Source organism: Mobula hypostoma, chromosome 10, assembly GCF_963921235.1.
Source record: "Mobula hypostoma chromosome 10, sMobHyp1.1, whole genome shotgun sequence".
Lineage (NCBI taxonomy): Eukaryota > Metazoa > Chordata > Chondrichthyes > Myliobatiformes > Myliobatidae > Mobula > Mobula hypostoma.
The window spans coordinates 36,589,168-36,615,934 of record NC_086106.1 but is presented as its reverse complement, the minus strand read 5'-3'; the positions used below and the strand labels follow the sequence as shown (position 1 = coordinate 36,615,934).

The window sequence follows — 26,767 nt, the reverse complement described above, 5'->3', positions numbered from 1 at the left end:
AACGTTTCCTTAATCACTATGTAGCTATCAATGTTGCAAAACAATGATATAAGGAGAAGGTTGAGTGAAGATTTACAACAGATAGCACACATGACTTGTGGTGAGGGCTGCATGCCATCGCAGCCTCTCTCCCAGATGAGCTCAATCGCTTTTATGCTAGGTTCAATGTCACTAACTCTGAGCCTCCAAGGAAAGCCACCGCTACAACCTGCAACCTGGTCATCTCTGAGGCTGAGGTACGCAGATGTTTCCAACGAGTGGACAGTCGCTAGGCTGTGGGACCAAAAACCATCCCAGGGTGAGTACTCAGGATGTGCGCAGCACAACTGGCAGGTGTGTTTACAGACATTTATAATCCCAGTGTAGAGTGCTCTCCTGCTTCAAATTATCCACCATTGTCCCTGTACTAAAAAAGACCAAGGTAACATGCCTGAACGACTGGCATCCTGTCGCACTCACCTCAATAATAAGCAAATGCTTTGAGAGGCTGGTCAACGATTACATCTGCAGCTTGCTACCACCCACACTGGACCCCTTACAATTCACCTACCGACACAACTGATCGACAAATGATGCAATAGCCACTGCTCTACATACAGTCCTTACACATCTGGAGAAGAAGGATGCTCATGTGAGATTGCTGTTCTTGGACTGCAGTTCAGCATTCAACACCATAGTTCCATCCAGGCTCAACAAGAAGTTCAGAGACCTCGATATTGACCCTGCCTTGTGCAGCTGGATCCTGCCCTTCCTGTCAGATCACCAGCAGGTTGTAAGAATAGGTTCCCTCACCTCCAACCCTCTGACTCTCAATACAGGAGCCCCTCAGGGCTGCGTACTGAGTCCCCTCCTTTGCTCCCTGTATACCATGACTGTATTGCCACCCACAGCTCAAATCTGCTAATTAAATTTGCCAACGGCACTACATTGATTGGCCTTATCTCAAACAATAATGAGGTGGCCTACAGGGAAGAAGTCATCTCTCTGACACAGTGGTGTCAGGAAAACAACCTCTCCCTCAATGTCACAAAAACAAAGGAGCTGGTTGTAGATTACAGGAGGAATGGAGATGGGCTCACTCCTATTGACATCAATGGATCTGGGATTGAGAGGGTAAACAGCTTCAAGTTCCTCGGCATCCACATCACCGACATCCTCACATGGTCTGTACACACCAGCTGTGTGGTGAAAAAGGCACAACAGTGCCTCTTTCACCTTAGATGGTTGAGGAATTTTGGTATGGACCCCCAGATCCTAAGAACTTTCTGCAGGAGCACAACTGAGAGCATCCTGACTGGCTGCATCACTGCCTGGTATTGGAACTGTACCTCCCTTATTTGCAGGACTCTGCAGAGAGTGGTGCGGACAGCCCAGCGCATCTGTGGTTGTGAACTTCCACGATTCAGGACGTTTACAAGGACAGGTGTGTAAAAAGGGCCCATAGGATCATTGGGGACCCAAGCCATACCAACCACAATCTATTCCAGCTGCTATCATCTGGGAAGCAGTACCACAGCATAAAAGCCAGGACCAACAGGCTCCAGGACAGCTTCTTCCACCAGGCCATCAGACAGATCACCAGCAGGTTGTAAGAATGGGTTCCCTCACCTCCAACCCTCTGACTCTCAATACAGGAGCCCCTCAGGGCTGCGTACTGAGTCCCCTCCTTTACTCCCGGTATACCATGACTGTATTGCCACCCACAGCTCAGGAGTGTGCAATACTTGATGTGCTATAAGGAAATGAGACAGGGTAGGTGACAGAAGTTTGTGTTGAACACTTTGCATTTAGTTACCAAAATGCCATTAGTTTTGCATTATGCAAAAAAATAGGTCTGGCTCGCAGGTTGAGATGCTAAATTGGAGAAAGGCCAATTTTGATGGTATCGGAAATGATCTGGCAGGTGTGGGTTGAGGCAGGCTGTTTCTGGAAAAGGTGCACTTGGTAGGTGGTAGGCTTTCTAAAGTGAAATTTTGAGAGTACAAAGCTTGCATGTGCCTGTCAGAATAATAGATAAAGATATCAAGTGAAGAGAACCTTGGTTTTCAAGATATTGAGGCCCTGGTTAAGGAAAACAAAAGAGGTGCATAGCAGGTATAGGCAGGTAGGAACAAATGAGATGCTTATGGAGTATAAGAAATGCAAGAGAACACTTAAGAAAGTAATCAGGAGGGCTAAAAGAAAGCATGAGGTGGCCATAGAAGACAAGGTGGATTCTACAGATATGTTAAGAGCAAAAGGATTACAAGGGACAAAATTAGTCCTCTGGTAATCCATGTGTGGAGCCAAAAGAGATGGGGAAGATCTTAAAATAACTATTTTGCATTTGCATTTACTGAGGAGATGGACACAGAGTGTATAAAAGTGAGTCAAAACTGCATCAACTTCGTGGACCCAATACAGATTGCGAGGAGGAGGAGTTGGCTGTCCTAACGCAAATCAAGGTAGATAAATCTCCAAGGCTTGACAAGGTGTTCCCTCAGAGCCTTTGGGTTGCTGGGGCCTAAGCAGAGATATTTAAATCATCATTAGCAACAGTGGAGGTACCAATGTAGTTCCACTGTTTAAGATACGGCTCGAAACATAAACCAGGAAATTATAGGCCATTGAGTCCCATCAGTTGTGGGAAAGTTATTGGAAGATATTCTAAGGGACTGGATATATCAGGATCAGATTCAGGTTTAACATCATGTCATGAAATTTATTAACTTTGTGGTATCTGTACAATGCAATAAGTAGATATATAGTGTGCTGGGGCAGCAGGCTGAGGGTAGCAGACACCAACAGAATCAACAAACTCATTCGTAAGGCCAGTGATGTTGTGGGGATGGAACTGGACTCTCTCACGGTGGTGTCTGAAAAGAGGGTGCTGTCCAAGTTGCATGCCATCTTGGTCAATGTCTCCCATCCACTGCATAATGTACTGGGTGGGCAGAGGAGTACATTCAGCCAGAGACTCATTCCACTGAGATGCAACACAGAGCGTCATAGGAAGTCATTCCTGCCTGTGGCCATCAAACTTTACAATTCCTCCCTTGGAGGGTCAGACATCCTGAGACGATAGGCTGGCCCTGGACTTATTTACTGGCATAATTTACATATTACTATTTAACTATTTATGGCTTTATTACTATTTATTATTTATGGTGCAACAGTAACGAAAACTAATTTCCCCTGGGAGCAATAAAGTATGACTATGACTTTGACTATATGTATATATAAAATGCATTCACTCCCTTGGATGTTTTCATGCTTTTATTGTTTTTCAACATTGAATCACAGTGGATTTAATTTGGCTTTTTTTGACACTGATGAACGGAAAAAGACTCTTGTGTCAAAGTGAAAACAGATCTCTACAAAGTGATCTAAATTAATTACCAATATAAAACTCAAAATAACTGTTTGTAGAAGTATTCACCCCCTTTAATATGGCACACCAGATCATCACTGGTGCAGGCAATTAGTTTTAGAAATCACATAATTCGTTAAATGGAGATCTGTTTTCGGAGGCTTGTGTGCAGTCAAAGTGTTTCAATTGATTGTAGTAAAAATACACCTGTACCTAGGAGGTCCAGCTGCTGGTGAGTCAGTATCCTGGCAAAAACTACACCATGAAGACAAAAGAGCATTCCAAGCAATTCTGCGAAAAGTTTATTGAAAAGCACAAGCTGGAAACAAGAAAATTTCCTGGTCACTGAATATTCCTTAGTTGTCAATCATCAAGAAATGGAAAGGAAATGGCACAGAGCAGGCTGTCCTCGAGAAGGGGGCTAGTGATGGAGGCCACCAAGAGACCTACAGCAACCCTAGAGAAGTTACAAGCTTTAGTGGCTGAGATGGGAGAGACTGCACATACACCAACTGTTGCCCAGGTGCTTCACCAATTGCAGCTTTATCAGAGAGTAGGCCGTAAGACCATAAGATTTAGGAGCAGAAGTAGGCCATTCGGCCCATCGAGTTAGCTCCACCATTCAATCATGGGCTGATCCACTTCATCCAGTCATCCCCACTCCCCTGCTTTCACCACGTACCCTTTGATGCCCTGGCTAATCAAGAACCTATCTATCTCTGCCTTAACTACACCCAATCACTTGGCCTCCACAGCTGCTCATGGCAATAAATTCCACAGATTTACCACCCTCTGACTAAAGTAATTTCTCCGCATCTCAGTTCTAAAAGGATGTCCTTCAATCTTGAAGTCGTGCCCTCTTGTCCTAGACTCCCCTACCATGTGAAATAACTTTCCCATATCTGATCTGTTCAGGCCTTTTAACATTCAGAATGTTTCTATGAGATCCCCCTCATTCTCCTGACCTCCAGGGAATACAGCCCAAGAGCTGCCAGATGTTCCTAATACGGTAACCCTGTCATTCCTGGAATCATTCGTGAATCTTCCCTGAACCCTCTCCAATGTCAGTATATCCTCTCTGAAATAAGGAACCCAGAACTGCACACAATACTCCAACTGTGGTCTCACGAGTGCCTTAAAGAGCCTCAACATCACATCCCGGCTCTTATATTCTATACCTCTAGAAATGAATGCCAAAATTGCATTCGCCATCTTCACAACCAACTCAACCTGCAGGTTAAACTTTAGGGTATCTTGCACAAGGACTCCCAAGTCTCTTTGCATCTCTGCATTTTGAATTCCCGCCCTATCTAAATAACAGTCTGCCCGTTTATTTCTTCAACCAAAGTGCATGACCATACACTTTCCAACATTGTATTTCATTTGCCACTTCTTTGCCCATTCCCCTAAACTATCTAAGTCTCTCTGCAGGCTCTCTGTTTCCTCAACACTACCCATTCCTCAACCTATCTTTGTATCATTGGCAAATTTAGCCACAAATCCCTTAATACCGTAGTCCAAATCATTGACATATATCGTAAAAAGTAACGGTCCCAACACCAACCCCTGTGGAACTCCACTGGTAACTGGCAGCCGGCCAGAATGGGATCCCTTTATTCCCACTCTCTGTTTTCTGCCAATCAGCCAATGCTCCACCCGTGCTAGTAACTTCCCTGTAATTCCATGGGCTCTTATCTTGCTAAGCAGCCTCATGTGCGGCACCTTGTTAAAAGCCTTCTGAAAATCCAAGAACACCACGTCTACTGCATCTCCTTTGTCTACCCTGCTTGTAACTTCCTCAAAGAATTGCAGTAGGTTAGTCAGGCAGGATCTTCCTTTCAGAAAACCATGCTGGCTTTGGCCTATCTTGTCATGTGCCTCCAGGTGCGCTGTAATTTCATCCCTAACAATCGATTCCAACAACTTCCCAACCACTGATGTCAGGGTAACAGGTCTATAGTTTCCCACCCTTCTTAAATAGTGGAGCAACATTTGCAACTTTCCAGTCATCTGGAACAATGCTAGAATCTGTCGATCCTTGAAAGATCATTGTTAACGCCTCTGCAATCTCTCCAGCTACTTCTTTCAGAACCCAAGGGTGCATTCCATCATGCCCAGGAGATTTATCCAACCTCAGACCATTAAGCTTCCCGAGCACCTTCTCAATCGTAACTTTCACTGCACAAACCTCATTTCCCTGACACTCTTGAATGTTCAGTATACTGCAGACATCTTCCACTGTGAAGACTGATGCAAAATGTGCATTCAGTTCCTCTGCCATCTCTGCATCTTTCATTACAATATCTCCAGCGTCATTTAGTATTGGTCCTATATCTACCCTTGATTCGCTTTTACCCTTTATATACTTAAAAAAGCTTTTAGTATCTTTTTTATATTAGTTGCCAGCTTCCTCTCATAATTCATCTTTTCCTTCTGAATGACCTTCCTAGTTTCCTTCTGCAAGTTTTTAAAGGCTCCCTAATCCTCTATCTTCCAACATTCGGGCTTCCTTGTATGCCCTGTCTCTTGCTTTTACTTTGCCTCTGATCACATGTCAGCCATGGTAGTGTTCTTCTTCCCTTGGAAAATTTCTTCCTGTTTGGAATATATCTGTCGTGCACTTTCCTCATTTTTCACAGAAACTCCAGCCATTGATGCTCTGCTGTCCTTCCTGCAAATGTTCCTTTTCAGTCAAGTTCAGCCAGTTCCTCTCTGATGCCATTGTAATTTCCTCTATCCCACTGAAATACTGACATGTTAGATTTTATTTTTTCCCTCTCAAATTTCAAAGTGAACTCGGTCATATTGTGATCACTGTTCCCTAAGGGTTCCTTAACCTTCAGCTCTTTTATCACCTCCGGATCATTGCACAACACCCAATCCAGCACAGCCAATCCCCAAGTGGGCTCAACAACAAGTCGTTCTATAAAGCCATTCCTTGGACATTCTACAAATTCTCTTGAGGTCCAGTACTGGCCTGGTTTTCCCAATCCACTTTCATGTTCAAATCCCCAACGATTATCATGACATTGCCTTTCTGATAGGCCTTTTCTATCTCCTGCTGTAATTTGTAATCCACATCCCGGCTGCTGTTTGGAGGCCTGCATATAACTGCAAAGAGAAAGCCACTGTTGAAAAAAGCTCTCATGAAATCTTGGCTAGGATTTGCCAGAAGGCATGTGGGAGACTCTGAAGTCAACTGAAAGAAGGTTCTATGGTGAGGTGAAACCAAATTTGACCTTTTTGATAATCAGACTAAACAGTTTACAGCAAACACTTCCCATCGTCAAAAACACAATCCCTACTGTGAAACATGGTGGTGGCTGCATCCTGGTGTGGCGATGCTTCAATGTAGCATGTCCTGGAAGGCTTGTGAAGGTACTGGATAATATGAATGAAGCAAAATACAGGGAAATCCTGCAGGAAACCTTGATGCAGTCTTCAAGAGAAGATTTCTTTTCTCGCAAGACAATGACCCCCAAGCTTTGCTGCTTTGATACACTCTCGGGCCTGAGCCCCATCTATCTTTTTTAAAATAGATATTTTATATCTGTTGCCTTTTTTAAACCCACAGGGAGCGTAGGCCATCAACTTTTTTGCTGTTGATGTTTCTGCAGCAGGCAATTTCTTTTTTACGAGGTCGAGTTGCTAGCTCGACGCTCAACCCAGCACGGATGGAAACATAGAAACATAGAAACATAGAAAATAGGTGCAGGAGTAGGCCATTCGGCCCTTCGAGCCTGCACCGCCACTTATTATGATCATGGCTGATCATCCAACTCAGAACCCAGCCTTCCCTCCATACCCCCTGACCCCTGTAGCCACAAGGGCCATATCTAACTTCCTTTTAAACATAGCTAATGAACTGGCCTCAACAGTTTGCTGTGGCAGAGAATTCCACAGATTCACCACTCTCTGTGTGAAGAAGTTTTTCCTAATCTCGGTCCTAAAAGGCTTCCCCTCTATCCTCAAACTGTGACCCCTCGTTCTGGACCTCCCCAACATCGGGAACAATCTTCCCGCATCTAGCCTGTCCAATCCCTTTAGGAAAGCGTGCCTGGGGAGCCGGCTGGGTTCGAACCTGGGAACCTTCGCTTCGAGTTCCGGCGCTGATGCCACTACACCACCAGCTGACGATCACCTAAATTAGGCCCATACCTTAATTTCCCAATTCAGCCCAGCACCTAAATTGATCAAACCTCTGTACTTTCCTTGCTCTTGGGCCCTGCCACCTTGACTTTGCCTTGCCTCATCTCAGTTTTGTCATATCGAATCGTCTCCAAGTATCATCCAGCAATGGCCAAATATTGGTTCATTTACTGCTCTGAGGCATGGGTTCTGCCACCTCGATTCAACCCACACACCCTTCACTGCAACTGTCCTGCGCCTTCGAGACTTCAGTTCACACCGCAAAAATGCCAGGTCGTTCAGGTGGTACAAAAACTTGACTCCAAACGGGAAGTTACAAGCTATTGATTGCAGTGATAGTTTACCATAAAGAGTGTGATTAATAAAGTAGTTAGTAGTTTTGTTTGTTACAGGCAAGTAGTTACCGTGCTTCACCAGCACGATCTTCAACCAGAAGATTTTACTACTTCAAGAAGTTAGAAATTATGAAGCTATCAACAATCATCTTGAATGTTATAATGAAAATGAAGATTTGGAGAATGTAATAATCTAAAGCTTTGTATTAGGTAGTTCATTATCTGTATTAGGTGTCTGCACTGATTTTGTTCATTTACAGTCAATCAAAAGAACTTGAGAGATGAATTCCTCCATTGATAAATATTAAGAACTAATACATAGTTTTAAGGTATTGTAGAGGTATTGCTAGTGTTTTAATTTGTTCTATATTTAATTTAAATGCATAAATTGTTACTCATTTAAATGTTAGTTTGTCTTTTTTATACCTTTTAACTATTTCCATGAAACTTTGGCTCATTGGGGCAGCCACTTGTGTCCCTTTTAACCGGAATCCATTGTACTGGAAAACTAAATAGTGTTGCAATAGAGGAATAATGGCTGATGTGGAAAGATCAATGACAAGTACATTTACATTAATTAGGAAAAGCAGTTGTGGTCCAACTTAGACTAACAAAAGAATAATGAAGGATGACCAACAAAAAAAGTCCTGATGAAAAGTCTCAGCCTGAAACATCTGCTGTTTTTTCCTCTGCATAGATACTTCCTGACCTGCTGAGCTCCTCAGCATTATGTGCATGAAACAACAGAAGGAATGGTTTTGTAAAAATATCTTGTTTGTTTTTAATAAAGAAAATATTTCTTAAATAGATGACCAAGTCTGAAGATAGGATAAAATTCAGAATTCAGCAAAAGAGCAACAATAATTTTGTGAAAAGGGAAGACAGAATAAAAAGAGAAATCTTCCAAGAAACACATTTTTAGAGACTTCTGGAAAAGGTTTACAAAAGTTAATGTGGACATCTAACAAGAGAAATAAGAATTGGTTGAGAAATTAAACAACTTTCGTATTGGTCTTTACTGAACAGGGACAAAAAAGGGCTTGCAGCCAGTCGTCATGGCACCTTGGTACCAATGATACAACTAGAATGAGAGCTGAGGTCTTGCACAGGAATTGAGGAACTAAGAAGGAAATTAAAGTGCAGGACCTTAAGGATAATCATCTCAGTATTACTCTGAATGACGTGCTTGTCAGAGAAGGCAAAAAATGTAAGTAGAGTTTCCACCCCACCCCACAGTTTACTGTTCCTCCTTTTTTATATTTTTATATTTACTCAGTTAGAACATAGAGATGTTATTCAGGATAGTGGAATGCTCTTCGAGCAGGACGTGGGAAACCAGGGAGACCTCCAGCCACTCTGGCGTCTTCACCTGCAAGAAATGCAGACGTTTCGGGTCGAAACCCTGCATCTGGACTCGGGTTGTTGTTCAAACTACGAATCCACACGTTTTTCAATTGCGAGAAGCTCGCCTAGAGAATGTGTAGACGCCCCAGATAAACATCGCCGATGTTGCAGCATTGAAACCTGGTCGCTGAAGCTGAGAGGCGGCGCTATTCTGCTGTCCAATATTTATTTTGTATTTCCAGCTTATTGCATTTATTATAGTTAGTTACTTGTTTGATATTGTGGTGTGCTGATAAATTGTGTCCTGGTATTTTAATACCGGGATTACAGATAGTGAAGATTGGACCTTTCACTCTCAATGGCGGTGTGTTTACCCAGAACGGAGGGAGAGGCAGAAACTGCCCCTCGGAACCGCAAGAATCCAGTGCGCTGGCGCAGAGATCATGCGCACTGCGGCTGCTGGAGACGGACTGAGGTGGAGCGGAGGATGGGTGGCTGGTAGGAAATGGAAATCAGAGGCGTCGGTTTGCCTTCATGGGTGGCTGGGGGGTTGAATATCGTTATTGCCTCTGGTGTGGGCTTCCGGCCCAGAATGAGGTCGTGTGTTTGGGAGTGGGGTGCAGCGCCTGTTTGACCGGTTGAGCTGGCGTGGTCGCCATTCGAGGGAGAAAGGGAGAGGGGCACGTGCGTAACTATCGCTGTGACAGAACAAAAGAGTGGGCGCGGCTTCAGCGCAAGGCCAGTGATTGGTCGGGTGGTTTGATTGACTCCGGACGGTAGTCGCGTCAGCGCTTGTCCTGACGCGTACCGAGGTTTCGGTCCCCGTCCCCGGCCCGGGCGCGTTCGCTGTATTGAAACCGTGCAGTTTCCAACCTGACACCACGAAAATCACTGCAGCAGATCGAGAAGGCGGCTCACTGCTATCTTAAGGATAATTCTTCTGTTTTTAAATGTTGGCAGGGTATTTGAACGTAGAGACATCCCATGATAGAGATCGAGGTTTGAAACAGTCAACCCGACGGTGACAGCATACAGTTCACGGCTTGAGTTTGGGAGTCACTCCCGAGAGTCCGATTCACTATTTCGTATAATCATGCCTAAAATGTAATTTAGCTTTGTGTCAGCCTATGTCCCATAGGTTTGAGTAATAAACATCTTCCAGTCTCGTCTCAGATTTAAAATTGTGTTTACATCAAATGATTATTGCAGAAATAATTTCTAACTTCTATTAACTGTTTCTCGCTTCTTGTCCTTTGTCTTTGACAACAGCCAATCAAAACAGTGTCTCTTTATTTTAACCAGTTTCCTTCATAGTTTGATAATCAATGAAAATTTATTAAACACATTAGTTTCTATAATCTTATAATTTCAAACTTTAATTCCAGTCCTAATTTATGATGTCATTCTAAGATTAATATGTTTTTCCAAAGGAGTGATATCTAGATTTAAGCTGCCTGTAGTCTGTGTTAAGTTCAGCCTCCGTGGTTCCTGAGAGAAAAAAAATCCCAATTTTGTCCAGCCTCTCCTTAATAGCTAATACTCAGCATCCTGATGAATCTCTTTTGCTACCTCCCCAAAACCTCCACATAAGCCCTGTAATGTGACAACAGAACTCTGCACAGTCGTCCAAGCATGGTCTAAACAAAGTTTCATACAGCTGCAACATGACTACCTGACTTTTATGCTCAACAATGATGCTGTTCACTTTCTTTACCACCGTATCTATTCATGCTGCCACTTTCAGGGAGCTAAGGATGTGCATACCACAGTCCTACTGTCCATTAATGATCCTAAAGACCTGCCATCCTTTCCCCTTCTTTGACTTCCCAAAATGCATCGCTTCACACTTGCCAGATTAATCTCCATTTTTGGGAGAACAACTGTAAAGTGATAGTGGTGGTTGTTCGTCCATCGTTCTTTCTTTTTAAATCTTTTTATTGAGTAAGTATACAAAAAAGGTAAGCCATATAAACATTAATACAATGTTAAAGTATAATAAAATTCCAAAAGATAACAATACCAAAAAGAAAATACTACAAACAATGTAATTTAAGCATAAGAAACCAAGATAACATAATAGTATACTAAATTTTATATATATCAATGGAAAAAAAAAGAAAAAAAAACAACCCCAAAAAAAAAACCCACCGTGCAACTAACTAAAAGCAAAGCAAAGCAATGGGCTAACTTGAAACCAAACAGAGTTAAACTTAAAATCACGTCCTCAATCCCGACCTCCATTAAAACAGTGAAGAAAAAACAAGAAGGGTAAATATTACATTAAATGAAAATATCGAATAAAAGGTCCCCAAATCTGTTCAAATTTAAATGAAGAATCATAAAGGTTACTTCTAATTTTCTCCAGATTCAAACATAAAATCGTCTGAGAAAACCAAAAAAAGGTAGTTGGAGCATTAAGCTCTTTCCAATGTTGTAAAATACATCTTTTCGCCATTAAAGTAAGAAATGCAATCATTCTACGGGCTGAAGGGGAAAGATTACTAGAAATTTTAGGTAGTCCAAAGATAGCAGTAATAGGGTGAGGAGAGATATCTATATTTAATACCTTAGAAATAATATTGAAAATATCTCTCCAAAAAGTTTCCAAAGTAGGGCAAGACCAAAACATATGAGTTAAAGAGGCTATCTGCCCCGAACATCTATCACAGAAAGGATTAATATGCGAGTAAAAACGCGCTAACTTATCTTTGGACATATGTGCTCTATGAACCACTTTAAATTGAATTAGGGAATGTTTAGCACAAATAGAGGAAGTATTAACTAATTGTAAAATCTGCCCCCAATCATCCACAGAAATGGTAAGCCCCAATTCCTGTTCCCAATCTACCCTAATCTTATCAAATGGAGCTTTCCTAAGTTTCATAATAATATTATAAATCATAGCCGATGCACCTTTCTGACATGGATTAAGGTTAATTATCGAATCTAAAATATATATAGGAGGAAGCATTGGAAAGGAAGTAAGTATAGTACTTAGGAAATTTCTAACTTGTAAATATCTAAAAAAATGTATTCTTGATAAGTTATATTTATTAGATAATTGTTCAAAAGACATAAGGGAACCATCTAAAAATAAATCCAAAAACCGTAAAATACCCTTAGTCTTCCAAGTTTGAAAAGCGCGATCCGTAAAAGAGGGAGGAAAAAATATGTTACCTAAAATAGGAATCGCTAACCCGAATTGATTAAGATCAAAAAAGAGTGAACTTTTTCCGATTAATAAACATCTTCCCTTATATTATAAATTTCCATTTAAATTGATTAATAATTACTTTTCATATCTTGGGATTAAAATTACTTGTAAACATAAAGATTTATTTAAGACTAACTTTTTACCATTAATAGACCATATTACTCAACTTTCATCTAAATGGTTTCCCTTATATTTAACTTTGATTGGTCGTATTAATGCAGTTAAGATGTTTTTTTTGCCAAAATTTTTATATGTGTTTCAGGCATTACCAATTTTCGTTCCTAAATCTTTTTTTGATAAAGTTGACTCTAAAATTTCTTCATTTATTTGGCAGAACAAGAATCCGAGACTGGGTAAAATACATTTACAGAAAGCTAAGAGAGATGGAGGTTTAGCATTACCTAACTTTAGATTTTATTATTGGGCTATTAATATTCGACATATGAAATTTTGGTTACTTGACCGGGACATACTATTTATTCCTAAATGGGTAGCATTGGAATTACAATCTGTTCAGGGTTATACACTTGGTTCTATTTTAGGTTCCTCTCTTCCTTTTGATTCGAAACGTCTTAAGCAGGTCTCTAACCCGATAGTTAAATATGCTTTGCGCATTTGGTTGTTCGTCCATCGTTGACGTCGATGAGGACCTCGACACCATAGTGATGGTGTCGAGACTGGCGCGTGATTTGGATTTAAGTGAGGGAGAGTTGCGCAGCATCAGTCTCACTCTCTCTTCCCAATTCCCATCTGGGTCCAGTGGCAAGACAGAGTCTAGACGGCTGGAGATGGGACTAGGCGCAGTGGATGACCAGGACGTCTTCTGTGTCTTGTCCTGCTCTACACGTTCCACGACGCTTGCAGAGACCACCTTCTTGACCGTTGGACCTTCCATAGGTCTCGTCTGCTCAATCCGCCAGAGTCTGCCCTCACATGCTGGGATAGACAACTCCCTATCTCACCGAGGGTTTGAGACCCATCGGCTACCCTCACCTGGTTTAGCCGGCTTGTCGAAGCCGTTGCCCGGGGTGTGGCCGCTGTCGCATGCAAACAGCTACGGGGAGCCACAGGTGAGAGCTGAGTGCCAGGTGCGGACCAAAGGTGGACAAACCGCCTTGTAAAGGACGCGACATGTTCCCCCACCAGAGGTGCTACCTCTCCCTGACACCCCATACACCTTTAATGTACACAGTTAATGGTGGAGCCCTAGCAGCACTTGTGTACCGAGTTGAAGTAGATAGTCCACAGCTCTCTGAAAGTGGCTGCACAGGTTGAAAGGATGATAAATAAGGTGTATGAAATGCTTGTCTGTTGGTCAAGGCATTGAGTTCATGAGTCAGAAAGTTATGTTGCTTCTTTATAAAACTCTCCTTGGGCTGCATTCAGTTCTGTTCCCCCGTTATAGGAAGGATGGAGAGGGTGCACATAAGGTTTACCCAGCTAATACCTGAATTACAGGACATGCTACAAGAAGTTGCAACAAGTTTGGTTTGTTTACTCTACAGCAGTGGAGGCAGAGAGGAGATCTAATAGAAGTTTATGAAAAGCGTAGCTAGATGGTATCTTTTTCCCAGGGTTGATATGTCTCTTATACCAGAGGGTATGCATTTACGGTAAGGAGATAAGTTCAAAGGACATGCAACTAGGACTTTTTACACAGAATGGTACATGTCTGGAATGCAGTGTCAGGGAAAGTGACGGAGGAAAATATGATAGAGTCATTTTAGGAGGCTCGTAGATGGATATGTAAATGCGCAGAGAATGGAGGGATTTGGACATTGACTAAACAGATATGATTGGTTTAGTTATGTGTCCAATTAGTTCGGTACATCAAGTGCCGAAGGGCACATGTTCCTGCGGTGTACAGTTCTATTTGCAAAGAACAGGTTCCAGAAAGTCAACATTCACAATTCTTTAATTGTGGCAGAGATGTTAAAACTATTGTAAAGGTATGATTCTCTGAATTGTGCCTTTAGCCCACCATGTTTGCGCCAGCCACCGAAAACTAACTCAGTTTTCTAGCACTTTCAAATGCTCATCTAAATACTGAAGTGTTCTGAGAAAACTTTTCTCCACAACCCCTCAGGCAGTGCATTGGAGATTTAGCTGCCCACTGGATGAAACAAAATATGCCTCCCGTTTCTTGCTTTAAACATATGCTTTCTAGTTATAGACATGTCTGCTAATGAAAAATGTTTCTCATTATCTGCCCATTCCTGATTTTGCACATATCAGTCAGTTGTCCTCTTAGCTTTCTCTGCTTCAGAATAAACAAACAATACGGTTTCTTCCCAGAGCTGAGACATTCCATTCCAACAACATTCATGTGAATGTGCTCAACATTGACTCTCCCTGCTGCGGTTACGTGCGTCCAGTGGAGTGGTGACCAGAGATGCATACAGCTGTGCAAAGTAGCGTACACAAAATGCTGGAGGAACTCAGCAGGCCAGGTAGCATCCATGGAAAAAAGTACAGTCAACATTTCGGGCTGAGACCCTTTGACAGGACCCCTATGCAGGGATCACAGAGGGGGAGCAGTGAGAGAGCGTTTCACTGAACTCCCGTCGAAGGGAAGATTTAAACTACTTCAGGGTAAGCATCCCTGGAAGAGAATTCACAGTGTACTAATCAAGTCACAAACATTTAGTGTGTGTTTATTGGGTGTGCAGCATCTGCAGATTCTGTCCTGTTTGTGATGAATAAACATTTGATGTTTTGGGCGGAAACCCTTCCTCAGGACTTTCGGCCTGAAACGTCAGCTGTTTATTCATTTCCATGGATGCTGCCTGACCTGCTGAGATCTTCCAGCATTTTGTGTGTGCTTCTTTGGATCTCCAGCATCCGCAGGCTTTCTGGCGTTTATACCAGCTTACACGGTTGTACCCCTCACCTCCTTTCCTTTAAACTGTGCTCTAGCTAATGAGAATCAAGTACCCTGTATGCCTTCATAGATCCCTGGAGGTTTGCTCCAAGAACTCTCCGTTCATGGGTACTGCCTAGGTTCTTTATTCAGGTGATGTGGGCCTCGCAGGCTGAGGCCAGAGTATGATTGCTCATCTCTCACGGTGGTGAGCTGCCTTCCTGAACCGCTGCTGTCCATGAAATGGGTTTATACCCACCATGCTGTTGGGGAGGGTTCTGGGATTTTGATCCCGAGACAGTGAATGAATGTCTATATGTTTCCAAGTCAGGGTGGCGTGTGGTTTGGAGGGCAACTACCAGGCAGTGGTATTCCGATATTTTTACTGCCCTTGACCATAAGGGTGTAAGACGTAAGAGTGGAATTAGGCCATTCAGCCCTGCCATTTATGTTCCCTCCCAACCCCATTCTCTTTTCATCACCCCATGACCTTTGACGCCCTTACTAAATCAAGAACATATCAACCTCTGCTTTAAATGTACCCAGTGATCTAGCCTCCACAACCATCGGTGGAAATTGATTCCACAAATTCACCACCCATTGCCGAAGAAATACCTCATTGTCTCTGTTATAAAGGGATGTCTTTTGCAGTGGCTGTGCCCACTGATCCTAGACCTCCCCACTGCAGGAAACATCAGTCCACATACATGCTGTCTCGGCCTTGCAATATTAGGTAGATTTTAATGAGATCTCTGATTTTTTCTAATCTCTAGTCTGCTCAGTCCTGGAGCCATCAAACACTCCTCAGATGTTAACCCTTTCAAGTTCAAGTTTAATTATCATTCAACCAAACTAAGTACAGCCAGCATTCCTCTGGGGCCAAGATGCAAAACACAATACTAACAGCACACAGCACATATGGCATATTTAGTTACAATTTCGTACAGTCACAAAGAGAAATAAAAACAATCCCAAGTCCCTGAGTAGCATGACTGTAGAATTGATGGTAAGTTGCCCTGCCCCTGCTTGTTCCTCCACTGAGCAAACACTGGAGGGTAGCACTGATAGGAGGGGCTATCACCCAACCCAATTGCGGCTCCAGCGTGTCCTGCAGGTGCTGTCCCTCACCTCCTCAACTTCTCCTCTCCCTGTCGCCTGCAACAGGTGACCCTACAGCCTTGGCCTAGTCGGCGCTATAACCAAAGAAAAGTATCTCCCCCAACGATTGGTCTCACCAGTGAATCACACTTGCAATATTCTATGTTACCAATGCCCATAGTAAAAGTTCCAAGACAATCATTTGCCCTGTACACTGTCCAATGGCCCAGCTGCATCACTATTGAGCAATTTGCTGATGGGATAGTCCTCCACTACTTGATGTTCTTAGAATCCAGCAGTAACTTGTGATCACAAGAAAGACACACAAGATGAACAGATTACACCTCTGATTGGACCCAGAGTGGCTGCTGCAACCAAGCACACTGTCATCTTACCTTTCATTGTCAGGATCGTTATCATAAAACTCCTTTGGACCCTCTCCAATTACAGCACAGCATTTCTTAGATAGGGGCCCAAAACTTCTCTCAGTTCTCCAAATGAGGCCTGGTAATGCCCTGTAAAGCCTCAACATTACATCCTTGCTTTTGTATTCTAGTCCAGGATTCCCTGAAGGTCAGCTTTCAGTTTGAGTTAGCAGTAGGGAAGGCAGGTGCAATGTAAATGTAAATTTCAACATCTCTGTGTCAGAATCAGGTGTAATGTCATCGGGATATGTTGTGAAATTTGTTGCTTTTGCAGCAGCAGTACAATGCAATATATATTAAAAATGATGAATTTTACAATAAATAAATAAATATTTATACATTGTTAAGGATAGTGGAGAATATCAGTAGCTCCTTTTGATCTCCAGTCAAGGTGACATCCTCAGTGTGCAGTTGTTGGTGTTTCTTTCTGGGAGTGCTCATATTTATATAGGCCCCATTTGCCTGCCTCAGTCCTGATTGGCTACCCCTTCACTTGTCCTTTGCTTTCTATTGGTTTGCGTTTGTTTGGCTCTTAGGCGCTTCGTGGATGGTGCCTATTTAGATACGTTTGTTTATGTAGTTATCAGAAGGAAATCACAGTTTTACAATTCTTATGCCTGCTTCTTGTTTGCCTGCATCAGACCCTCCGCAGTGTCCCAGTTAAAGTGCTGTCCTTCCTGGTCTGTGGTTTGTGAGCAATTGTGATTTTGTGAGGTTCGACCAGTCGAGCTGTCATTTCTGAGATATTCTTGATGTACAGCAAGGTCATGTGTTTCAATGCGTTGGATAAGGGTTGCATGACTCTCTCCTTAGTAAGCATAGAACATAGAAATCTACAGCACATTACAGGCCCTTCTGCGCACAATGTTGTTCTGACCATGTAAACTACTCTTGAAACTGCCTTGAATTTCCCTACTGCATAGCCCTCTATTTTTCTAAGCTGAATGTGTCTGTCGAATAGGCTCTTAAAGACCCCATTGTATCCGCTTCCACCACTGCTGCCGGCATTGCATTCCACGCACCCACCAATCCCTGTGTGAAAAACTTACCCCGACATCCACTTGGTACCTGTTCCCAAGCACTTTAAAACTATGCCCCCTCATGTTAGCCTTTTCAGCCCTGGGAAAAAGCCTCTGGCTATCCACACGATCAATGCCCCTCATATCTAATACACCTCTTATCAGGTCACCTCTCATCCTCCATCACTCCGAGGAGAAAAGGCCGAGTTCGCTCAACCTATTCTCATAAGGCATGCTCCCCAATCCAGGCAACATCCTTGTAAATCTCCTCTGCACCCTTTCTATGGCTTCCACATCCTTCCTGTAGTGAGGTGACCAGAACTGTGCACAGTACTCCAAGTGGGGTCTGAACAGGGTCTTGTATAGCTGTAGCATCTTCTGATGAATTCTGTAAAGATAACTCATTTATGGGAGCACACACTGGCAGTACAGATCCACGGTCCACTGTCGTTGATCTCAGTACATGAAGACTGAGAAGAACACCACTTTAACTGGGACACTGTTGAGGTTCTTGCGCATGCAAGCGCGGAGCAGGCACAAGTATTTTTAGAAGTGTGGTTCACTTCTGAAAGCTCCATAAACAAACATATTGAAATAGAGATAATCTACGAACCCCCAAGAGCCAAAGAAACACCAGCCAACAGAATTCAAAGGTCAATTGAAGGGGCCTATATAAATCTGAATACTCCCAGAGAGACAACACCAACAAGTGCGCAGTGAAGATGTCACCTCTGCACTTCCTATCGGATCACCGAAAAGTGGTAAGGATGGGATCCCTCACCTCTACCCCTCTGACCTTTAGCACAGGTGCCCCCCTCCCCCCAGGATTGTGTCCTGAGTCCCTTCCTCTACTTCACACCCATGACTCTGCTGCCACACGCAGCTCCAATCTGCTGATCAAATTCGCAGATGATACGACTTATTTGTAGTGGTGACAAGATGGCCTACAGAGTAGAGTTTAACACCCTGACACAGTGGTGTCAAGATACCAACCTCTCCCTCAGTGTCTAAAAAACAAAAGAGCTGATTGTGGATTACAGGAGGAACGGAGACAGGCTCGGCCGGATCAGCATCAATGTGTCTGCAGTTGAGAGGGTGAGTAGTTTCAAGTTTCTCAGTACACACATCACTGAAGATCTCACTTGGACTGTATGCACCGACTGTGTGGCAAAAAAAAGCACAACAGCAGCTTCTCTTCCACCTCAGGCGACTGAAGAAATTCGGTATGAGCCCTCAAATCCTCAAGACCTTCTACAGGGGCACCATTGGGAGTATCCTGACTGGCTGTATCACGGCCTGGTACGGGAACTGTACCAAGCTTGATTGCTGGGCACTGCAGAGAGTAGTACGGACAGCCCAGTGCATCGGTGGATGTGAACTTGCTTCCATTGAGGACATTAACCTCCATTGAGGTTCGTAAAGAAGGCCTGGAAGATCATCAGGGACACCAGTCACCCCAACCACAAACTGTCAGCTGCTTCTGTCTTGCATGTGGTACCAGAGCATTAAAGCCAGGACCAACAAGCTACGGGCAGCTTCTTTCTACAAGCCATTAGACTTATAACTTCACATGTCTACATTGCGACGGAGTCATAACACAGTGCAAAGATTTGTACTTACGTTGTGGGACAGATGTAAGATTTAAATAAATTCAAATTCAATATGTATAATATGTGTTTGTGTGTGTATGTATGTGTGTGTGTATGTATACACACACACACACACACACACATATATATATATATGTTAAATTGGTGGTGCAAAAAGGTAGTGAGGTAGTGTTCACAGGTTCAATATACATTCGGGAATCTGATAGCCGAGGGGAAGAAGCAATTCTTAAATCATTGAATGTGTGTCTTCAGGCTCCTGTACCTCCTTCCTGATAGTAACAATGAGAAGTCATGTCCTGGGTGATGTGAGTCTTCAATAATAGATACTACCTTTTTGAGGCATCGCCCCTTGAGGATATTCTGGATGCTACAGAATCTAGTGCCCATGATGGAGGTGACTGAGTTTGCAACTTTCTGCGGCTTTTTTTGATCCTGTGCAGTTGGTCTCTGATACCAGATGGTGATGCAGCCAGTTAGCATGCTCTTCATGATACATCTGTAGAAATTTGTGAGTCTTTGGTGACATACTACATAGAAAGTTTGTGAATCTTGTAGAAACTTTCTCTATGTCTGCATAAATATGACCTAAAATGTGATAAGATCTTCACATAAGTCCTAAAACTAGATAAAGAATTGAATTGACTTTATTTCTTACATCTTTCACATGCATGAGGAGTAAAAGTCTTCACATTACATCTCCATTTAAATGTGCAACGTGCAATCATAGTAATTTATGATAAATAGAACAGTCAATGTAATATGGAGTACACTCAAGTCAGCATGAGTTCATCAGTCTGATGGCCTGGTGGAAGAAATTGGCCCGGAGACTGTTGCTCCTGGCTTTCTTGCTGCGGTACCACTTCCCGGATAGTAGCAGCTGGAATAGATTGTGGTTGGGATGGCTTGGGTCCCTAGTGATCCTACGGGACCTTTTTACACACCTGTCCTTGTAAATGTCCCGAATCATGGGAAGTTCACAACTACAGATGCGCTGCACTCTCTGCAGAGTCCTGCGATTAAGAGAGGTACAGTTCCCATACCAGGCAGTGATGCAGCCAGTCAGGATGCTCTCAGTTGTGCCCCTGTAGAAAGTTCTTAGGATCTGGGGGCCCATATCAAACTTCCTCAACCGTCTGAGGTGAAAGAGGTGCTGTTGTGCCTTTTTCACCACGCAGAATCCAATTAAATAAAGAACACAAAAACTTTATACTTGTTCATTTATTTATTGAAAAAATTGATCCAATATTACATATATTTGTTGGAAAAAGTATGGGAACTGTTGCTTTCAGTCGCTGGCATGACTCCCCCCTTATACAACAGTGATAACTTCAACCAAACGTTTCTGGTGACTGTTGATCAATGCTGCACATTGGCTTGGAGGAATTTTAGACCATTCTTCCTTACAAAACTGCTTCAACTCTGGAATATTAGTGGACTTCTTTGCATGAACTGTTCGCTTCAGGTTCTTCCACAACATTTCTGTAGGATTAAGGTCAGGTCTTTGACTCGACTGTTCCAAAAGATGAATTTTCTTCATTTCAAACCATTCTGCTGTTAATTTACTCTTGACTCTTGGATCATTGTCTTGTTGCATTATCCAACTTCTATTAAGCTTCAGGTGACGAACTGCTACCTTGACATTCTCCTGTAAAATGTCTTGATACAATTTTGAATTTATTGTTCCGTCAATAATTGCAAGCTGCCAAGGCCTTGAGGCATCAAAGCAGCCCCAAACCATGATGCTTCTTCTACCATGTTTTACAGTTGGGGTGAGGTTTTGGTGTTGGTGTGCAGTGCCCTTTTCCCTCCAAACATAGCTATAGGTATTTCTGCTAAAAAGTTAACTTTTTGCCTCATGTCCACTGAACATTGTCCCAGAGCATTGTAGACCAACCAGGTGGTCTTTTGCAAATCTGAGATGTGCAGCAATGTTTTTTTTGCAGAACAGTGGCTTCCTCTGTGGTGTCCTTCCATGAATACGATCCTTGTTCAGTGTTTTTCTTATCATGGACACATAAATAGAGACCAGCAATTTCTAGAGATTCCTGTAGGTTATTGGTTCTTTTTCACCTCCTTCAGCATTACATGTTGTGCTCTTGATGTGATCTTTGCAGGATGCCCACCCTTAGGGAGAGTAGCAACAGTACTGTATTTCCTCCATTTGTAGACAACTTCTCTTACAGTGGACTGATGAATACTCAAGTCTTTAGAAATGCGTTTGTCGCCTTTTCCAACTTCATGCATCTCTACAATTCTTCTAAGGTTCTCTGAAAGTTGTTTTGATCGAGGTATGGTGCACATGAACCTATCTTGCTTGAGAAGAGCAGGCTCTGTCAGTAACCTGATGCTTACGTCTTTTTTTTATATAGGGCAGGGCACCCCTACAACCCACACCTCCAATCTCATCTCATTGATTGGAATACCTGACTTCAAATAGCTTTTGTAGAAGGCATTACCCCAGAGGTTCACATATATTTTCCAAGAAATAGGTGTAATATTGGATCATTTTTCTCAATAAATAAATGAACAAATATAACGTTTTTTGGTTTTTATTTAATTGGGTTTGCTTTATCTAGTTTTAGGACTTGCAAGAAGATCTGAATATATCTTAGGTGGTATTTATGCAGAAATAGAGAAAATTCTAGAGAAAACCTTGCAACTCCTAATGAAATATAGCCGCTGCCGTGCCTTCTTTGTAACTGCATCGATCTGTTGGGCCCAGAATAGATCCTCTGAGATGATGACACCCTGGAACTTGAAATTGCTCACTCTCTCCCCTTCTGATTGCTCTATGAGGGCAGGTGTGTGTTCCCTCATCTTACCCTTTCTGAAGTCCACAATCAGTTCTTTGGTCTTGCTGACACTGAGTGTAAGGTTGTTGCTGCGACACCACTCAACTAGCTGATATAGCTTGTTCCAGTGTGCCTTCTCGTCACCATTGAAGTTGTGTCAGCAGTAGTTGTGTTGTCAGCAAATTTATAGATGGCATTTCAGCTGTGCTTAGCTGCCCAGTCATGGGTGTAAAGAGAGTAGAGCAGAGGACTATGTACACATCCTTGAGGTACAGCAGTGGATTGGCAGCAAGGTAGACATGTTATTTCCAATTTTTCACCAATGATTCTTTCAAATATGCTGGGCTCCCTCACTGTTCAAGATATTATTGGAGCCTGCTCCTCCAGGGAGATGTCAAATTGTCCACCATCATTCACAACTGTACGTGGCAGGGCAGCAGAGTTTAGATTTGATCCATTGGTTGTGGGATCACTTAACTCTTTCTACTGCACACTGTTTAACATGAAGTAGTCCTGTCTTGTCACTTCAACAGGTTGACCCCTCATCCTGAGAAATGTCTGTCACCGCTCCTGCTACACTTCTCATAGAATGGTGAGCAGGTCCAGGTTTGATGATGGTGGTAGAGTGGGTGATAACCAGGCTGCAAGGTTACAGATAGTGGTTGACTATAGTTGTGCTGTTGCTGACCGCCTACAATGCCTCATGGATACCCATTTCTGAGATGGTAAATCTGTGTGAACTCTCCCCTCTTTAGCGTGGTAGGTGTGGCACAAAACATGCTAAAGTACATTTGTCCTGTGACTCCACAAGGATTGTGCACTGATCACTGACGTGCCATAAATTGCATATATCATCGGTCAATTTGACCTCTCAAAATGTCTCGCCTCACATCAGGATTAAATTCCATGAACCATTTGAAGCACATCTTGTCAATTCTTAATACCATTGTTTGCCTGGAAACTAGCTTTCTTATTATCCACACCATCAATAATTATGTCCTCTGCAAGGTCACTAATCGTACCTACCCGTGCCCACATTTCAAATCTTTATGCTACATAATAACCCTTTTCCCTGATCCATGTGATACACGAATGGTCAGAGGCTTTCGGTTCCAAAAGCAAACCTTGACCTTTGCCTTCTGCTTCCTAAAGCCAGGCCAGTTTGGATTCAGTTTGCTAAATTACCCTGGATTCTACGGTATCTTGCTTGTATGGACATGTCAGATTGTATTTGAAATCTCAGGTTCTCTTGGGAGTCTGGGATGAAGCATAAAACTTATCACTTAATGATTGTTATTAAGAATTATCAGAACAAAGAAAACAAACAGGACAGTGATATGGGTCATACTACTTAGAAGGAAAGCTAAAGATAGCACCTAACATAATATAGTTACTTTTATATTGAAAGATAAGAACATTTCATAGATAAGGATAATCTAATTAGAAAATACTGTAATAAAATCAGCCAATGAGAAAATATTCCTTTAGAACAAAGAAGCTTCCGGATTATACTTTGGACACCCACGACCTGCATATTAAACTGTTATGTTTATAAAGACTACTTATGTTTATCCAAACTATAAGCAGATAATTGATTGGTAAATTACAAAGGAAAGGACAATTAAAATTTCTAGGACGAGGGAGATGTCTTCATTTTTTAAAGAAAGGGGCTTCCCTTCCTCCACTATCAACTCTGCTCTTAAACGCATCTCCCCCATTTCACGTACATCTGCTCTCACTCCATCCTCCCGCCACCCCACTAGGAATAGGGTTCCCCTGGTCCTCACCTACCGCCCCACCAGCCTCCGGGTCCAACATATAATTCTCCGTAACTTCCGCCACCTCCAACGGGATCCCACCACTAAGCACATCTTTCCCTTCCCCCCCGCTCTGCATTCTGCAGGGATCGCTCCCTACACAACTCCCTTGTCCATTCGTCCCCCCCATCCCTCCCCACTGATCTCCCTCCTGGCACTTATCCGTGTAAGCGGAACAAGTGCTACACATGCCCTTACACTTCCTCCCTTACCACCATTCAGGGCCCCAAACAGTCCTTCCAGGTGAGGCAACACTTCACCTGTGAGTCGACTGGGGTGATATACTGTGTCCGGTGCTCCCGATGTGGCCTTTTATATATTGACGAGACCCGACGCAGACTGGGAGACCGTTTTGCTGAACATCTACGCTCTGTCCGCCAGAGAAAGCAGGATCTCCCAGTGGCCACACATTTTAATTCCACATCCCATTCCCATTCTGACATGTCTATCCACGGCCTCCTCTACTGTAAAGATGAAGCCACACTCAGGTTGGAGGAACAACACCTTACATTCCGTCTGGGTAGCCTCCAACCTGATGGCATGAACATCGACTTCTCTACCTCCCCCTCGTACCCCATCTGTTACTTATTTTTATGCACACATTCTTTCTCTCACTCTCCTTTTTCTCCCTCTGTCCCTCTGAATATACCTCTTGCCCATCCTCTGGGTCCCCCCCCCTTGTCTTTCTTCCCGGACCTCCTGTCCCATGATCCTCTCGTATCCCCTTTTGCCTATCACCTGTCCAGCTCTTGGCTCCATCCCTCCCCCTCCTGTCTTCTATCATTTTGGATCTCTCCCTCCCCCTCCAACTTTCAAATCCCTTACTCACTCTTCCTTCAGTTAGTCCTGACGAAGGGTCTCGGCCTGAAACGTCGACTGCACCTCTTCCTAGAGATGCTGCCTGGCCTGCTGTGTTCACCAGCAACTTTGATGTGTGTTGCGACAATTAAAATTAAACAGCCGGGTTCAACAATCCTCCCTTTGATTCTAAATCACAAGTTTAGAATCATTACATATGAAAATTCAGGAGCAGAAAAACTTGTGGTATCTACTTTACATATAAAATCATCTAAAACTTTAGGTTATGAAATATTAAAGAGTATATATATTCTTCAAACTGTTCCTAAGATTATGTCATTGTTAGGCAGATTAGTAGGTACTACACTTAAATGATTTTGAACTATTCTGTTAATGATAGTCTTTAAGCAAATGAAGATTTAAATTATGATAAAGCATTTTAGTATGAATGAGATGACTAAATATTAAGTAACCTCAGCCTCCAACTCTTGAATGAATCTAATCAAAATATTCACATCCATCACATTAATATATCTTAGCTGTTTCTTTTCGAATATAATTAGCCAAATCAGTTGTCTTCAGATTCTCCAGGTATTTGCCTGTACCTCTTTGCCTATAGCTTTACATATTCCTCCATAACTGCCAAGGAAGATTGAATTCCATATGATTTTGAACAACTGCCTTACGCATGGTGTCCATTTCTGTTGTTACCTTTCCCAAGGCTTCAGCAGTGTCAGTTCTTACTCTTTCAAAGGATGCAGCAACATTTTTAAACTTTCTTATGCTCCTTGCGATACCATAAAATGGAAATAAAATTGATTCAAAATGATCTCCTTCTGAAATGCTTCATTTTTAAACTTAAGGGGTAACGGTGAGGTGTGTGTATGTCTCAGGGCAGGAAGAACACATCTGAAGTAACAAAACTCTAAACCAATTATGTGGAAGAGAGGTAGGCTCCATTTCTACACATAAAGTATATATTATTCCAATAACTTAAACCATTTCTTGTCACTCACTTTACAGGTGCTCTATTGGATTGTAATATTTTTCTGACTAGCAATAAAAATTCCTGAATCATTACTCCATTTAGGACAATGTAGAGTGTAATTGCATAAACTATGCCCAACTTGAATGGTCTTTCACTAATCAAACAAAGCACTCAAGCAAACACATAGTAAACACATTAAAGGACTTAATAGCTTTGTCATGAACATTAGATGCAGATATATTCCAGGATAGCCCATGAATAGGGTCAGGTATGATATTCCCTAAATTATGCTGATAGTATTAACAACAATGATGTGTGGGGGAGGGGGGTGGTCCATGATCATTGTATATTTATGTCTCCCTTGAGAATATAATGAATTACAGGCAAACTGTCTACATCACCATTGCTATTATGCTTAATAAAGAGAGTGCATGTTTGTTCTGGGTTTGCAGGAATATCTAGCATTGGCGTATATTTGAAATGTGTGGTATATATCACATACTCAACAGCTAGAGTCATAAACAGCATCAGTAAATTCATGTGATACTCGCAACTATACATTATGAGCCATCTCAACTAGCATATTGTGAGTTGGGAAAACATAACAACAGTAAATAATATGAAAATAAACTTCATAATGTCCATTAGACCATGAGATATAGGAGCCATTTGGCCCAGCAAGTCTGTTCTGCCATTTCATCATAGCTGATCCATTTCCCTTGCCACCCCAATCTCCTGCTTTCCCCCCATATCCTATCATGCTCTGAGTAATCAAAAATCTATCAACCTCTGCCTTAAATATACCCAATGACTTGACCTCCACAACTCCTTTGGCAATGAATTCCATAGATTCACCACTCTCTGGCTAAAGAAATTCCTCGTTGTCTCTGTTTTAAAAGGACACCCCTCTATTTTAAGCTGTGTTCTCTGGTCTTAGACTCTCCCTCCTCTCCACATCCACTCTGTCAA

The 26,767-nt window shown here is 42.5% G+C and overlaps 1 long non-coding RNA gene across 1 annotated transcript in view; it reads left to right on the top strand.

Annotated features, from left to right (window-relative positions):
- The window catches only part of LOC134352837 (uncharacterized), a 36,196-nt gene extending 25,858 nt beyond the window's left edge, over window positions 1-10,338 (top strand). Inside the window, exons 3-4 of the long non-coding RNA XR_010019479.1 lie at window positions 8,860-9,040; window positions 10,138-10,338. This is a non-coding gene — a long non-coding RNA (uncharacterized LOC134352837). The remainder of the gene's footprint in view (window positions 1-8,859; window positions 9,041-10,137) is intronic.
- Window positions 10,339-26,767: the final 16,429 nt, after the last annotated feature.